Raw genomic sequence first — 12,028 nt, forward strand, 5'->3', positions numbered from 1 at the left:
GGTTGACGTCATCTCTCTGGGAGTTTCTTGAATGGAGTTGGAGGGTCCAGAGATGATATTCTACTGGCTATATCAGAGTTTCTTCTCCAACATAGAGGTTATCATTCATTAGTGCTACCGTACATCTTTCCGGTATACTTGCTCCTACCCCCTCCTCCTCTACTTTGGTTTTCTTTTGGTCTTCTTTTGTTTTCTTTGGTTTTCTTCCTCTGTTCCAGTGCCCGAATGAAGGTTGTGATAGGTCAAACTCTTATTGCTTTACACACCGCCGAAGTTCTCCGGAGGTTCGTTGGAGTTTTCAAACACTGTGCAAATTCCGGCTACTCCATAGAAGGAATCAATTGGGAGAATTACTCAACATTAATGGTCAATTATTGAAGTTCTCCTTATTTGGTAATTCTTGGTGGCATTTGATTTTCTCTTAGCGCGGAGTTATTGGTGTTCCTCTTAATTTGGAAGCCTTGGTTGGCACTTGGCATGGAGTAATTGGAGTTCCTTTTGAATTGGAAGACTTGGTTGACAATTTGAATTTTTTTTCTTGCTCTTGGTGTGGATAGCTTGGAGAATTAGACGGTGCATCAAATTGGATGCTGCATTTCTTCCATTTGTGTTTGACTTTGGCTTTCATTTTTAATTCCACGTGTAGGCTTCAAATGAGAAAGAAGAAGAAAGGTTTTAAATACTCTCCTTTAAGTCTATCCAAGGGCCCACATCCACATCCTATGTCATTTGAAGAAGAGGGATTTGCTACAATGAAGGATACTTCACATTTGGCAATTGAGGACAAGGTGGCAAATGATACATCCAATGTGGCAAGCACATGTGGACAAATAGACAAACTGGACATTGCTGAGTTGGACGAACATGTTGATGTGGCTAAGGAATCTGATGAGGTGGTCACACCACAACATGTAGAGGCTTCTCCTTAGGCACCACAAGCCCAAGGAAGCCCTCCACCACCACCACCACCGGTGGAGGAGGTGGAGTCTTTGCCGAAGATGCAAGAACAACAAGCTCCGGTACCTACCACTCTGCCGAGACAAAGGAACGATGTTGTGACTAAGGAGAGACTTGATTAGCAACCAAAGAAGCAAGATTGGGTTGGGCTCTTCAAAAACAACCGCAAAACTAAGCTTTCTATGAATCTAGATCAGTATGAAGCCACGGAAGAAAGACTAGCCTTCCGGTTTGAAGACATAGACAATGTGGAGGATGTTATGGGGTTTTGTTTGGTTGGATGCTTCATGGGTCGTCATCCGGGCAGAGATGGAGTCTGATACATTGGTTCTCAATGGAAGACAACTCATAAATTCTTCCTACACAAGAGCGCTTGGGTAGTGTTTAAGTTTGATAAAGAAAAAGACCGTCAAAAGGTTCTTCAAGGAGGTCCTTACTTTGCCTTCGGTGTTCCGATGTTCTTGAAGATTATACCTAAATGTTTTCTATTTGAGGAAGATGAATGCTTTGTGCCAGCGTGGATACAAATTCATAGTCTCCCACCAAATTATTGGAGCCAATTTATGCTAAGCAAGATTGGATCGGAAGTTGGCAAACTGTTGTACACCGATAGTTTGACTAGGACAAGGGAACGGTTGGAGTATGCAAGGCTTATGGTGGAGATTCCAGCTATTGGTGAACGTGTTCATGAAGTCCCCATCACCCTACCTACTGGTGCTCAAGTGGATCTAAAAATCATATATGAAATGGTCCCGAATTTTTGTCAAACATGCAACAAATTGGGTTATCGATCGGAGAATTGTCGGGGAAAGGCTGCACCGGCTGGACAACAACGAAATAACCCCCAAACTGATCCAAATGTGAAAGGATATGGGAGACCAAGATCCCAATCAACTAGAGGTTGTGGGAGGACAAGAACAAGATATAGAGATCATACAAGCCAACAATGGCGACCAAAGCAACAAGGGCCAAATGTTGAGGTGTCGATTGATCACCAAGAGTTTGCAATTGTCGTTATGGGCAGCCCTATACCGATGGATATAATTCTTCCCAATTGTGAGAATGAAGACAACCAAGGAGAGGATCAAATGTCACAACATCAAACCCCTCAAGAGGTGGAAACAAATGAAGAGGTGCCTAGAGAAACCGAGCAAGTGCAACAACCCAAAGTTGTTCAGCAGCCAGAAATTCCAAGTGACGGGAGCTCATCCTCCTTCTCTACTTCTTCCTCCACGGCATCTTAAGAAGATAAGGCAGCAAGTGAAACTATGTATGCAGTATCGGAGGCATCTAGATCTTCCTCATTGCCTACTGTTACATCATCTACGAGTGGGGATACGACTAGTAGTACACCTGCCACTACGATTGTTATAAGACAACGAGTGTGAGCATCCCGCAATGGTCATAAATGAAGGTTGCATCTTGGAATATTAGGGGATTTCACAAGCCCCTAAAGCATGGAGGGGTGCAACATCTCCTTCAGCAAAAAGACATTCAAGTTATGACATTGATGGAAACAAAACTCAATGAAGACTCACTAAGTCCTATATTACAAAGGAGGTTCTCAGGTATGAGGCATGCACATAATTTTCACTTATCTAATCATGGTCGCATACTACTTCTTTGGGATTTGCATAAGGTTGATATATATATTGTTATGACTACAAATCAGTATATACATTGTCATATTCGATGTCGTATCTCTAACAAGAGCTTCTTTGTCACTTTTGTCTATGACCTTTATTCAATTGTCACAAGAAGACCTTTATGGGAGGCACTTGCAGATTTGGGTGATAATATTACTGATGCTTAGATGGTTATGGGTGATTTCAACTCATTCTTGTCTATTGATGAAAAGAAATGTGGTTCTCCGGTCACAAATCATGAGATGAGAGATATACAAATTTTTACACAAGCTTGTGGGTTGGTGGATCTCTGCTCCATTGGATGTCACTTTACTTGGTCTAATGGTAACGTTTCATGCAAAACAGATAGAGCTTTGGTTAATTCTTTTTGGTTGATGGTAGATTTTGATGCATATGCGAATTTCACGACACCGGGGTGTCTCTCGGACCATTCTTGTACTATTGTGTACACCTTGTCCAAAGACCGGCCTCCGAATAGACCTTTTAAATTTATAAACATGTGGCCATTGCATGAAGATTTTGAGAAGATTGTGAAGGACTTATGGGCAGCCCCTATATATACAAGGAAATGCGCAATATGTTCTTAAGGTAAAGATGTTCCGCTTGAAACGGTGCTTGAGAGAGCTAAACAAGAATAACTTTGGTCACATCTCGAAGAAGGCAAAAAGAGCAAAAGAAGAATTAGAGGAGGTCCAAAGGAACATTCTAGATGGTGGCCCAACTCCTATAGAATACACTCACATAAGGAAGAAAGCTAACCTTTTGGCCGAAGCGGAAAGACAATTCTATCAACAAAGGGCAAAGAATGTATACTTGAAGAGTGCGGATAAATGCACAAAATTTTTCCATGATGTGGTGAAGAGAAACAACAAAAGAAATACAATCATCACACTCAAGAAATGTAATGGGGACTAAACCACAACTATAAGTGAAGTTGCGGAAGAGTTTGTTGACTACTTTTATGGATTACTTGGTAAAAAAGAGGTGTGCACATTTTTAGACAGCAATGAGATCGCCGGAAGGAATCTCACCTTGGGGCAAATTGAGTTTCTAATCAAGCCAGTAACACTGGAAGAAATAAAAACCGCCTTACATGATATTGAGAGTGAAAAAGCCCCGGGTCCAGATGGCTACGGTTCGAAATTCTTCACATCTTCTTTAGATATTATTGGTAACAATTTTATTGCAGTTGTGCAGGAATTTTTCTAATATGGCAAACTACTAAAGCAATGGAACCACTCCTTGATCTCACTTGTGTCGAAAAAAGACCATACAGTGGGGGTGTCGGACTATAGACCGATTTCATGCTGCAATAATGTATTCTACTAAGTGATTTCAAAGATACTTGTTGCCCGGTTATTGGAAGTTATAGATTTCTTATTGGATCCGACTCAAGTAGCGTTTATAAAGGGACGTTCCATATGTGACAACATATATTTGACTCAAGAATTGCTCCGAAAATATGCAAGGAAACGGGTTTCTCCTAGATGCATGATCAAAGTTGATTTGCAAAAATCTTTTGACATGGTGAATTGGGATTTCCTTATGTCGGCACTTGTTGGTTTTGATTTTCCCCAATGATATTGCAATTGGATCAAGGAATGTATCACAACGATCTCTTACTCAATCTCTCTTAATGGTAGAGTTTATGATTTTTTCAGTGGGCAAAGAGGTCTTCGGCAAGGGGATCCCCTCTCTCCCTTATTGTTTGGATTATGTATTGAGGTGCTGTCAAGAAAACTCAAAGTCGCCTCTAGATTGTCATCATTTCACTTCCATCCAATGTGTAAGGAGGTGGGCATCACCCACCTTGTTTATGCGGATAATCTTATGTTATTTTGCCAAGCGGATACATCTTCTACACAACACTTAGCAGATTGCTTGGATTTATTCGGAAAGACTTCGAGACTAAAGGCAAATTCACAAAAAACATAGATTTTCATGGCCGGTGTAAAAGCAAGAGTGAAGGCTCAAATTCTTGATCTTTTGGGGTTTCAAGAAGGTTCTTTCCCATTCTGATATTTGGGCATTCCATTAGCGGCGGAAAAATTGAGAATAGCTAATTATGGACCACTCCTAGAGGCTATTACAAAAAAGATAAGTGTGTGGCCCAAACACACTTTGTCATATGCCGGAAGATTGGAATTGATAAATACGGTTCTACAAGGAGTGGAATGCTTTTGGCTTTCAATACTTCCAATTCCTAGTGGAGTTGTAGACAAGATTAAAGCACTTTGTAGTATGTTTGTTTGGTCTTCCAAATGTCCTCCTATATCTTGGGAAAAAATTTGTCTACCAAAGCAGGATGGGGGATATGGCCTTAGAGACCTACTTGCATGGAACGAGGCTTTGTTGAGCAAAATCTTATGGGATATCAAGTCCAAAATAGATTCATTATGGATAAATTGGGTTCATCATCATTATATACAAGGTGCAGATTTTTGGGCATGAGAAAGCAAAGCTTCGAACTCCCCTTTGATCAAGAGGCTCATCGAGATTCAGAACAAGATCTTGAGAACCTCAAATGGTGTTGGAAGTACAAATATGAGGATGATGGATTGATTTGTTGGGATAGAAAATGACATTAAAAACGCATACAATTTCTTCATGCCAAGGGGCCCAGAAGTAGCATGGAAATCTATGATGTGGAAATCGGAAATCATGCCAAAACATCGCTTCACATTATGGATGCTAGCTCATGGAAGGTTGAGGACCAAGGATAGAATGGAATATGAGACAAACAAGGATTGTGTCATGTGCCAATAACACGAAGAATCAAACCAACATGTCTTCTTTGAATGCCCAGTTTTTTGTGAACTTTGGTACAAGGTGAAGCGATGGTTGGAGATCAAGCACAACTTCAAATCCTTTGAGGAGTTGCATCAAATTTTTGGGAGATATTACAAGGGAGGTGGGAGAAAGATGAAGGCCCGACATCTAGCCATCTTTAGCTCAATCTATTATATATGGGAAGCTAGAAATAGGTGTCGGTACCAAGATATTACGTCGGATGTGAATTGACTATTCCGGAAGGTCCAAATACATATCCATCGATTTGTGGACTTGGAATCACCTGAGCGCATTTCATTTGCAGGTTGCTCTTGGAGCTCATTGTATATACTGTCCGAATTTTGGAGTTCACTGTGCTTACTATTTGATGATTGCATCTGGAGTTGGCTTGCATTCATGATTTTGGATTATTGTCCGTGGTTGCTTGGGGCTTGGGCATTCATCCATGTAAGGCTTGAAGTTGATGAACGGGCACACTTGAAGCTTCATATGGTGGTCGTGTTTGTGAATAAGCCCCATCTTGGAAATTATTAATGTTGCGGCTCAAGCATGCTTGGAATCTATACACGTTGCGGGCACATGATATTGGTAGGTACGCGGCACATTATGATTGATTTTGTTAGACTTTTGTTGCGTGCTTGTTTAATTTTGTATGTGAGGCATGGGGGAGGATGGTGAATTGATCCATCTTTATTGATCTATCTAGTCCGCAACAAACGACTCACGGTAAAGATAGTGCAAATCCGTTGATGGCTGGGGTTTTGCCAAAAAACCCAAGAGGGTGAATAGATCCACCATAATGATCTATCTAGTCCGCAACAAACAACTCACGGTAAGGACAATACCAAATCCGTTGATGGCTGGGGCTTTGCCAAAAAGCCCAAGAGGGTTCATAGATCCATCATAAGGATCTATCTAGTTCGCAGCAAAGGGCCCACGGTAAAGACATGACAAATCTGTTGATAGATGACCACTTGCTAAAAGTGGGACGACGTTATATGAAATGATGCTTTCTATCTGCTAACCATGTTTTGAAGTCACTGTTTATGCAAATGCTCTTGTCCGTGTTTTCTCATGGTCGAACATCACCTGCCCCTCACTTTGGTTATGCTTGCTCTCGTTGTTTGATTGTCATTTTAATTGCATATCATGGTGTTGTGTGAGTAAGCGATTGGTGGCTAGTTTGACTTTGTTTTATGGTCATGGTGTTATGTGATATGCTGTGAGTGAATGATTGATTGTTAGTTTGACTTTGTTTGTGATGGTATGAGTTGCTTTGAGTGTATTACCATGTAAGTGAATTGAGTGATGATTAAAGGGGTTTACCTCGATTGTAGAGGATAAACTCCTAGCTATGATGTATGTGTTTGACATTCGGTTTGAGAGTCTTTTCCTCTCAAACCTGTTTTTATACATATGTACCTATTTCCGTGAAAGAGCTCTCAGTTAGCACTCAGTCAGTGAAGTCCAAGAGAAAGAAGCTCTCCCTTCTCTCTAGAATTTCTAGAGAGAAGTTGATTGGAGGTTGGTGAAACATCGGAATCACTCTCCAGAGATCTGTGTGAGAGCTTTCATTCCCCCCTCTCCCCCCCTCCCCCCTTCTCCGTCCGTTAGATTTCTTCTCTCTCCTTGTTTATCTCTTTTTGGTTTTTCTTTTTCTAGTTTTGTTGGCCTCTCTGAGTTCTACAACCATTGTTCAAAGTGGTTGGTGGTTTCTGGAGGAGCAACTTTTCCCGGCGGTGAACTCAGGTGGCGGTCATCTCCGGCCAAGTTTTGTCAGAGAAGGAAAGTTTTCATTGCCAAATATTTTCATATTTGGTTATCTCCGGCCAAGGTTTGCCAAAGAAGGAAAGTTTTCATCTCCGACCAAGTTTGCTAAGGAAGGAAAGTCTTCAATGCCACATGTTTTCTTTAATTTGCATTCATTGCATTAATTACTTGCCAAATATCTTCCCATTGATTGGCAAATCTTGGATGACATTTCACTGCATTAATTACTTGCCAAATTTCTTCCCATTGGTTGACAGATCTTGGACAGCAAATTCTTATTCGGTGGATTTTGTTTGGAAGCTAATTTCATTGAAGTGTGCTTAGGTGTCCACTTTCTACAATGGGAAAAAAGAAAAAGGGCTCAAATATTCTCCCTTGAGTCAAGCACGTGAAGTACAATTTGCCTCATATGAAGAGCAATGTTTCAGCCACATTGAAGCGGTCAACTTGGCAGCCAATGATTTTCATGAAGTGGACAAGGAGTATGAAGTGGACTTTCCAATTAGTGAGGTAGCCCAATCTGTGAAGGATGTTTTTGCTGATCATGCTTTTAATACCAAAAGTGGTGCTGAGGTGGATGAACAAGGAAGCAAGGTGAAGGAGGTTGTTAGTGAGACCACCAACGTGAAGGAGGCTGCATCAGCGGAGGGAGTGATGCCGAATCCAATACCGGTGTCTAGAGATAGTGATAATCAGAAGGATGGGTTATCGGAGGTTGTTCCACCTACCCAACCGAGACAGGAGACGCAAAAGAAGAAAACTTGGGCAAGTTTATTCAGAAACAATCGAAAGCCAACATCTGGCGATCTCTGGAGCAATATGAAGCTAAAGGCGAGATGTTATCTATCAATTTTGATGATATTGATGACATTGAGGATGCCCTGGGCTTTTATCTCATTGGTTGTTTCATGGGGCAACATCCAGGAAGAAACAGAGTCTATGTAGTAGCCAACCAGTGGATGATTCACTATAAATTCTTTATACATAAAAGTGGATGGGTCGTGTATCGTTTTAATACAAAAGAGGACCGCGATAGGGTCTTACAGGGAGGGCCTTACTTTGCTTTTGGAGTTCCCATTTTTCTGAAGATTATGCCAAGGTGTTTTCTCTTCCATGAAGATGGTCGGCTTGTTCCAGCTTGGATACAAATCCATGGTTTACCACTGGATTGTTGGTCACAAAAGGTCTTGAGTATGATTGGTTCGGAGGTAGGCAAGCCTTTATACACGGATAGCTTGACACAATCAAGGGATCGACTAGAGTATGCTCATCTTTTGGTGGAGGTTCCGGTCATTGGGGATAGAATTTATGAGGTTCCAATCACATTACCTACCGGAGTGCAGCTTGATCTCTGAATCGTATATGAAATGGTGCCTGAATATTGTCAGACTTGTAAGAAGATTGGTCACCGGAAAGAAGACTGTGGCGGTCCACCTTGCGCAGGGAGGGCAAGATCTAAATCAGCAGGTTACCGGGGGAGAAGGAGATCAAAATCGAGATCCATAAGTCGGACATGGCGACCAAGACAACAACTACAAAATATGAAGGATCTAGTACTGGCATAGAATGATTTAGCAATTGTGGTGGTGCATAGTCCTAAGCCTGTGGCAGTTGTACATCCCTTAGATCATGATGAGGTGGATGCACAGTATGTACATCATGAAGAGGTGGCGAATGCAGAGGAGTTCTCTACTATATCGAAGGTTTCAAGTAGCAAGGAGGCCTCTTCCTCTTTAGCGGATCATCGGTCCCAAACAAATAGTAGTGGTGCAACTCGATCCTCGACGCCATCTTCTTCGGCACCATCATCCTCGGCTGCATCCGTGACACCAAGATCAACTTCTTCAGCATTCTCTCAGGTTGATTCGGTGAGACATAAAGGGAAGAGCAAGGAAGTGACTGGAAGTAAAGCACCCCTACAAAGTGGACGACAACTACGGGTCCGAGCAGCCCGAGCGGAAAGTGTCAAATGAAGATAGTTGCTTGGAACATTAGGAGCTTTCACAAGTCCCTAAAACATGGAGGGGTGCATCACCTCCTCAAACATAAAGATATTCAAGTGATGACGTTATTGGAGACGAAGCTGGATGGGGCCTCTCTTGTTCCTATTATGCATCGGCGATTTTCAGGTATGAGGCGTGTACATAATTTTGATATGTCTAATCATGATCGTATGCTGTTTCTTTGGAACTTATACAGAGTTGATATGGATATTCTCTCGATAACCGAACAATTCATTCATTGTCGGGTTCGGTTTCGGGTCTCTGGGAGGGATTTTTTAGTGACATTTGTTTATGAGCTTTATTCTATTGTTGCTCAGAGGGCATTATGGGAGGCTCTTATGGACCTTGGAGGATCTATATATGAGCCATGGTTGATTCTTGGTGATTTTAATTCTATTATATCAACATTGGATAGATAAGGGGGCTCTCTAGTCACTAATTATGAAATGCCCGATTCTCAAATTTTTACTCAAGTATGCGGTTTGGTGAATCTTCGCTCTATTGGTTGTCGACTCACTTGGACCAATGGTACAGTTTCTTGTAAATTAGATAGAGCTTTGGTGAATTCTTTTTGACTATTGCCATATTTTGACACTTATGCGGAGTTTACGGTGCTCGGGTGTCTCTCGGACCACTCTTGTACCATCGTGCATACTCTAGCGAAAGATCGACCCCCAAACTGACCTTTCAAGTTCCTTAATATGTGATCACTCAAAGAAGGTTTCACCGAGCTTGTGTTGGACTCTTGGTCGATGCCGATTTTTGGGAATGCTCAATATATTCTTAAAGCAAAGTTGGCCCATTTGAAGAACAAGTTGCGAGAGTTGAATAAAAATCATTTTGGGCACATTTCAGAGAAGGCGAGAAAAACAATTGCAGATTTAGAAGAGATACGGAAAGGGGTTCTAGCAGGAGGAACAATTCCCATTGACTATGATCATATACGGAGGAAAATCACTCTACTTAAGGAAGCGGAGAAATAGTTTTACCAGCAGCGTGCGAAGAATGTTTACTTAAGAGGTTCTGATAAATGTACTAAATTCTTCCATGATGTGGTGAAGCGCAATAACAAGATAAATGCAATTATTTCACTCACAAAGCAGAATGAGGAGCAAACAACCAGCTTGGGTTAAGTGACAGATGAATTTGTGGGCTTCTTTCATGATCTATTTGGGCAAAAGGTAGCATGTAACCCTATGGACAGCGATGGACTTCCTGGAAGAAAACTCACTCATGGCCAATCTGCAAACTTAATAAGGCCGGTGGAGGTGGAGGAAATTAAAGCTGCCTTATATGACATCGGGAGCGACAAGGCACCGGGCCCGGATGGATATGGAGTGAAGTTTTTCACTTCATCTTGGGATATTGTTGGGCCAAATTTTATCGCAGCTGTTCAATAATTTTTTCTGAGTGGTGAGCTCCTCAAACAGTGGAATCACTCATTGATATCCTTGGTGCTAAAGGCGGACCATGCCCCGAAGGTTACGGATTATCGGCCTATCTCCTGTTGCAATGTGTTCTATAAAGTCATTGCAAAGGTATTGGCTGGCCGATTAACATGAGTTTTGGGGGACTTGTTGGATCCAGCGCAAGCTGCTTTTGTCAAGGGGCGTTCTATTGGTGATAACATTAATCTCACTCAGGAGTTGCTATGGAAGTATGCGCGCAAAAGAATATCCCCGAGATGTACAATCAAGGTTGATTTACAGAAGGCTTTTAATACAGTTGATTGGGATTTTCTTATGGAGGCTCTCGTTGGTTTTAATTTTCCCCAACGATATTGTGGATAGATTAGAGAGTGTGTAACTACGGCCTCTTACTCTATTTCCCTAAATGGTGGTATCTACGGATTTTTTAGTGGGCGTCGAGGTCTAAGGCAAGGTGACTCCCTATCTCCTCTACTTTTCGATTTGTGCATAGAGGTATTATCTCGCAGGTTGCAGGTCACTTCCTTGATGCCTTCTTTTCACTTTCATCCTATGTGTAAAGAGGTCAGCATCACACATCTTGCTTATGTCGATGATTTGATGCTGTTTACACGGGTGGATGAGTCCTCAATAAAAGTATTGACAGATTGTTTGGAGGTTTTTGCAATGATGCAGGACTTCGAGCTAATTCATTGAAGTCTCATATGTATATGGCGGGTATTGACAGGTTGCAGGTCGCTTCCTTGATACCTTCTTTTCACTTTCATCCTATGTGTAAAGAAGTCAGCATCACACATCTTTCTTATGTCGATGATTTGATGCTGTTTACATGGGTGGATGAGTCCTCAATAAAAGTATTGACAGATTGTTTGGAGGTTTTTGCAATGATGCAAGACTTCGAGCTAATTCATTGAAGTCTCATATGTATATGGCGGGGATTGATGATAGAATGAAGGACCGATTGCTCCAACTTATTGGGTTCCAAGAGGGTACATTTCCATTCCAGTACTTGGGGATTCCACTAGCAGCGAAGAAGTTGCGGATTGCAAATTATGGGTCATTACTTGATACTATTACAAAGAAGATTAATTCTTAGTGAAAGCATACCTTATCTTATATGGTGCGCTTGGAGTTGGTGAAGACGGTGCTTCAAGGAATGGAGTGTTATTGACTTTCTATGCTCCCCATTCCCGGTGGTGTCATTGACAAGATCAAAACTATATGTCATGCATTTGTGTGGTCTTCAAAGCATCCTCCTATTTCTTGGGTCACTTTATGTCTTTCGAAACAAGATGGTAGTTATGGACTTCGCGACCTTCATACATGGAATGAGGCTCTTCTTAGCAAAACACTATAGAAGATCCAAACTAATGTGGATTCACTATGGGTAAGATGGGTGCACCATCATTATCTCAAAGGGGTTAATTTTTGGCAA

This window comes from Zingiber officinale, chromosome 3A (genome assembly GCF_018446385.1).
Source record: "Zingiber officinale cultivar Zhangliang chromosome 3A, Zo_v1.1, whole genome shotgun sequence".
Taxonomy (NCBI): Eukaryota; Viridiplantae; Streptophyta; class Magnoliopsida; order Zingiberales; family Zingiberaceae; genus Zingiber; species Zingiber officinale.